The sequence below is a fragment of the Dermacentor albipictus genome, chromosome 2, assembly GCF_038994185.2.
Source record: "Dermacentor albipictus isolate Rhodes 1998 colony chromosome 2, USDA_Dalb.pri_finalv2, whole genome shotgun sequence".
NCBI classification, from domain to species: domain Eukaryota; kingdom Metazoa; phylum Arthropoda; class Arachnida; order Ixodida; family Ixodidae; genus Dermacentor; species Dermacentor albipictus.
In genome coordinates, this window is record NC_091822.1 from 71621240 (window position 1) to 71627239 (window position 6000).

At 45.5% G+C, this 6000-nt stretch overlaps 1 protein-coding gene across 2 annotated transcripts in view; it reads right to left on the reverse strand.

The window, feature by feature from the left end:
* The window catches only part of LOC135908197 (monocarboxylate transporter 12-like), a 66551-nt gene extending 60754 nt beyond the window's left edge, over positions 1 to 5797 (reverse strand). For both annotated transcript variants that reach the window (XM_065439950.1, XM_070533671.1), the window contains exon 1: positions 5742 to 5797. The gene's annotated coding sequence lies outside the window, so the exon portion shown is untranslated. The remainder of the gene's footprint in view (positions 1 to 5741) is intronic.
* Positions 5798 to 6000: the final 203 nt, after the last annotated feature.

Sequence of the window (6000 nt, forward strand, 5' to 3'; positions counted from 1 at the left end):
TAACTGTTTTTCTTTTTTCTGTCAAATAATGCATAATCAGTGTGTACACATCATATCAGATGGAGAGGTATGGCGGTTTTCGTGACGTCGCGTGACAGACAGGTGAAGTGGGCGTGGTCGAAAAAAGTTTTTGACCAATCGTGGAGGGCTGATAGCGGAATTGGAATAGAAAAGTTTGGAATAATTTTACGTTATAGCGTGTGGATAGCCAGAAATGACTTTTTCAGAAGAAGGCGATGATAGCTATCGCAGTCTGCGGATGTCGCAGTAAATCAGCTCCACGCCTGAAGATATTTCATTTCCAGTATTCGTAAACAATATGAGCTGATAAAATTCTAAAACTTTAGAGCTCCCGTTTATAAAACAGCAGAGCCTTTCATGCAAGTACTCCCTGGGAAGGAAATAGCAGCAAATTTCTGAGCCTGTATTTAACGTCTCGCCATGCCATGAACCTGGCTTACCTGACGATTCCGCCTGTCCTCTTTAGCCTTAGCATCTCTAGGTGTCCCGAAGCCGTTCAGTTACAGACAGGTGTGCCGATTGTGGCGGTAGTCTGTTACTTTCGGGCTGCGGCTCATCTTGGCCGCAAATCAGGGACCACCAGGCAATGAATAAAAATGAACAGCATGGAAAATTAACGAGGCACTATGCTAATGTCGTAATCCAATTTTATATTATTTCCTTCTCCCGTTTCCTCAGGGGTGAGAGTGGCACTACGCCTATAGTTATCTTATTAGGGCCAGCCGATCACGAGTGGCGAGCGGTAATAAAGACTCATAATCAAGACTGATATGTCCCTCCAATAAGGTGGCTTAATTTAGCCTGCCTAGAAAATTGCAGTTACTTCTACTTGCTTAAATTTCAAGTGTCTATGAACGCATATGCTCGAATTCAAATGTCAAGTTCACTTCATATATATCGTATTAGAGGCTCAGAAGTCCGTTGTTAACTTGTACCTGGCAACAAATGTTCAGATGTGCAGTTGATGGAGCAGTATATGTGACGTAGGATTTTTTCTTTATGAACGTAGGGAGCGCCCTTACAAGTTGGAAGTCAAAATCGCAAAGAAGCGAGTGTGTTTCAGTCTTTATAGTCGGGTCGCTGTCTGCAAATTTAAAGAAAATGATTTTGTCTTTGAACAACACAAAAAGTCCACGCTTGCCGAATAGTCAACACTGAAGTTCATTTGCACCCTCTTATGCATATAGACCGCAATCAGGCAAAAACGGACGCATAATTGCACCCCTTTAAGCGCCGAGTGCGTTATCAGTACGGTAACTGTCTACCGTTAATTAATGTATTGGCTTTTTTTATTGACCAAAAGAGATTTCAAAATAAACAGCAATATACGGGTACGCAGCGGCTCCTCATAATTTCAGTTGACATACTAGAGATCTCGAACAGCCTCTTTTCATTTCTGTTGAAGCAAATATTGAGTTTATCGCTATCTCTGCTTTCCAGGGTCACAACGGAAACTGTTGTGTGAACAACAGCAACTGAAATGGAGTGAACGGCTGCCAAATTCTGCGTTATCCATCGTACAGATGGAGCGATAACGGAGAAGACAGAAAGTAGGAAGGGGAAACCGGTGCCTGCCGAGTAAAGTATATCGCACGACGTGATTTGCTTTCACACCGAGCACCGCACGCTGAATAAACGAGGGATGGCTACACACTCTAAAACTAAATTACACGATTTGGGGCGCTATAACGTAAAACTATTCCAAACTTTTCTATTCCAATTCTGCTATCAGCCCTCCGCTATTGGTCAAAAACTTTTTTCGACCACCCCCCACTTCACCTGTCTGTCACGCGACGTTACAAAAACCGCAATACCTCCCCATCCGATATGATGTGTGCACACTGATTATGCATGATTTGACAGAAAAAAGAAAAACAGTTATTTCTGATTCGACCCCTTTTCGCGATTAGCCCTCGGCTATTGGTAAAAAGTTTTCGGGCTGCACCCACTTCACCTGCCTGACACGCAACGTCACAAAACCGCACGAACTCACCGCGTCAAAGTGACGTGTACGCGATAAAGATGCATTAATATGCCGAACAAAACTGAATTTTTTTCGGAATAGCCGCAGGCTGCCCCGTTCCGAAAGGAATAAAAGATAGCTGCCGCCGATCGCTGAGACGCTGGCTACTCGCACCTGCCGGAAAGCATGGGTGTATTAGCGTATAATAAAACTTCTTGCGTGACCGTGTAACGTTTTCAAGCACTTTCGACACGTTTACTACCTCATTCTGCCAACTCTTCTTTGCTGAGGGTCAATTTTAGCGTCATTCTTAAGCTTCCGTTGCATGCCGCCGCGATTTTCGACCAGCCACCGCAAGCTAAGTAAGGGAAAGCCGACCAATCGCAGACGCCGGCACCACCCTCTTCATCCGGTTATCGGTTTTCAGTGCACTGGCTCTGCCCTAGTGAATCCCTCTCCACTTGAGCGTTCTCCTCGCCTCTTGTCAGCCAATTAGATACAACAAGCCGCTCTGTGTAGGCAATGTTATTCGTTTTTCAAGCAAACAAAAGGGACCTCCTATGAACGAGGAGAGCGTTTGATTGGTCTGTTCAGACAACCCTATGGGTGACCGCCCGGTGCTTGCGTCGGTGGTTACGCAAATTTGACGTCAGGAAATTGGAATAGAAACACATTGGAATAGTTTTACGTTATAGGGCCCCATTTGGGTTGTATCTTGCGACACAACAATAAACGTCAGCTGTCTTCTCAGCATTTCTTTTCTTTAACGCTGCTATCCCAGTACTTCCAAGTAACAAACGGCACGCGCATTATTAGCATAGCATAGTATTCCCGACAGGAAAGTAGCGGGCGCGGCGTTTTCAAGAATGGAAACGCAAGCAAGGCAGATGACGATAATCGTTGCGTGGCATATATACACCCTAAAGAGTATACCTCTGTCTAAGAGTGCACTCTAATAAAAGTTTACACTCTCTGGGGTGTATATCTGCCACACAACAATAATCACCGCCTGCCTTGCTTGCGTTTTCTAAATTTTTTGAAAATGCCGCAACCGCTACTTTCCTGTCGGGAATGCTATGTCATGCTGAAACGCGCGTGCCGTTCGTGACCTGGAAGTACCGGGCTCGTAGCGGTAAAGAAAGAAATGCGGACAAGACAGCTGACGTTTATTTTTGTGAGGCAAGATACGACTCAAGCGGTTTAAAGTTTTCTTATATTGTTCCGACAGATGACATGAACAATGACGCGGAGCACCGACATAGACACTGACTACGACGACTAAGTGGCCACGGCATTGCCCTGCTAACGTAGAGGTCCCGCCTGCGTAGAAATCCCGGCTGCGGTGGCAGCATTTCGATGGAGTGACGTGCGAAAATACCCGTGGGCCGTGCATTTTGTGCGCGTTGTAGAACACGGGGTATACAAATTAACCCGGAGTGCCCTGCTAATGCCGTCTCATAGATTGATCGTGGTTTTGGCACTCAAAACGCCAGAATGTAACTAGTTTACCTCGTATAGATTTCAGTTGATTGCGCACCTTTTGAGAGCAACTTGGTTATAGGAAATATTCGGTACCCCCACAGGTAAGTGATGTTTCAGCGGAGACACTCTTTAAACCTCTCCAATAGGTACAAGCGCTATTTCTTGCTATGCTATATTCACGCCGGTGGAGATCGGTAATTGTGGTAATATTAACCACAAAATTCTTGTCTGAAAGACTACTCAACTTTCTCTTGCTGCTATGTTTGCTGTCATTTATGAATTTTAGCTAACCAGCAATCTACAAATGCCAGCTGAGTTGGGATGCAAGTTTCCCCAGTGTTGTGCCACGGTGCGTTACACACAGTTCCATCCGGCAGTGCGCCATGACCGCTTACTGTAGATAATTATGTGGGACACAAATAGGACGATACATTCAGCTTGTGCTGCTGCAGCCTCGGCAGTCACTTATGAGTCACCAGCGGTGTAGCGCAAGGACAACTTTGCGGAGGAGAAGAGCAGCGACAGATTAAGAAGCAGCTGCCTTTGTGTTGCGGCAAACGAAGCTACCGTAGTTAAAGGGACACTAAAGCGAAACAACAAATTAGTTTAGACTAATTAAGCATTCTTTGAGCACACTGCAGGATGTGGTTTCAAAATAATAGTTTGACTATTAGAGGAGGAAATGAAGGTCGAAGTATCAGTATTTCAATTTCGCGCCGAAACCCCGACGCCGGTGCGCCAATGTGACGTCAGGGATTCCAAAGTATGTTTTCGCATTTGGGCCGCGTTCTCTGAGTAAAGGTTCCCGAAACTTGCCATGTTTAATGTTTGGTTCTTTCAGAACACAATGTAGTCAACCTGCAACGCTATATAATTTAGTAGGCCGTAGAAGATGTCATCAGAATCCATGACGTCACAGCAACCAGGTGCGAGAACTTCAAAGAGGCGTCGCCACCAGTGTATCATTAGTGCGCTTTTTCTGGCTTACCAAGCATCTTATCGAAGTAAGAGTGGTGTTTTTGGTGTCCTAGAAAGGTAATTTACTGATGCAGAAGAAATAAATTCTCTTTGTAGTGTTCCTTTAAGCTAGCGAGCCTTTGAAGCGCGAGTACGCCGCCGTTGGTGGCTATGCGGCTACCGGTAATATCCAAAGTGTTAATGCTATGAGCCCTGACCAGCTTATGTTAGGCGGGTGCGACACGCGACCTGGAGTAATTATTGCAATAAATAGTATAATAGATGCGGGCAAATAAGGATTGGTTCAGTGGCCACTGCAGAAGTTGTGAAATTCTTTCTGCGTGCACATCACTGGTTCTGTGAAAAATCGTGCATCGTTAACCCGCGTAAAGCAAGCATAATCGTTGAATGATGCCAGTCTTCCCGTTTTAAAACTGATGCACCCTCAAAAAAATTCATGAGGGCCCACTTCGCTCAGCAGTCCAACGCGAGTGGCGCACCGAAACATGAGCTTCGCCGCCATAGAATTTGGCACAACAGTTAGAAACACTGGTTTGATGATAGCTTCAATTCTTTAAGACAGTTATCCCCAACTAAATTGATGTGAGGATGTGTCTCTGACAGCCGCCATTCGGCCAATTCAAACTTTACATTTGAAGCAGCGTGACGCCGATTGTACGTTGATACTTTGCCGCCATAGATGCATTTATCAAGAACTAGAGTCAGAGTTCCTGCTAGCAGACGATACTCACGGAGCTAACTTGCGATGCAGACGTCTCAATAATTCCCGATAAATGGCGTCTCATAACGACAAAAAAAAAAACTATTCCATTCATAGTGTTTGCGTTTGCTGCCAAGAGCCATTCGTGATTGGTCAAAACTTTTTCGTGCTGCTGGGGCCACTTAGCCTGTCTGTCGCCCGACATAAGTCTGCGAAAAAAATCTTCCGATATCGAAATGGCGTGTCCGAAATTCGAACTAATCAGGCTTCACTGGAGCTTCTGTAAGCGCGGGAGTACGTGTATGTAGATATGCACTTTTATCCCATCGCAATCATACAATGCGCACCCCCGGAACTTACATAGCTCAATAATTGCATCGGTAAAATATGGAAACACAATGTGAGTAATCCAAGGTGTGATTCATTCCTGGAGTTAAACAATTCTACAAAACCCAAGGAAAGCAAGGGAACGCGGGAGATGGAAATTCAAGACGATGGGCAAAATGAGAACATGGTAAAAACGAGAGCGAACGTTCCGAAAAGTTTCGGAAAGCGACCTGCTTTCCTCGGCACAGTATACTCAGGTGGGTTACTCACAAAGGGCACAGCAGAAATGCGGGTGGGTGAGGCAACGACCGTAGGTGTGTTCGCGACGAGGGGGTAGAATGGAGAATAAAATTGTGCTATGGACACGCGGCAGGTGACATGGCCTTGTGTTAGCTGGCGCGTCAGCAGCTGTGTGCAGAGCACCTATCTATTATCTGCTTCGCTGGAGGTCAGTGGGCTATGGTCACTCAGAAAGAGATAATCAAAGGAGCGGCAGAAAACGGTGCTCGGGAAAGAAAAGGCGACTGAA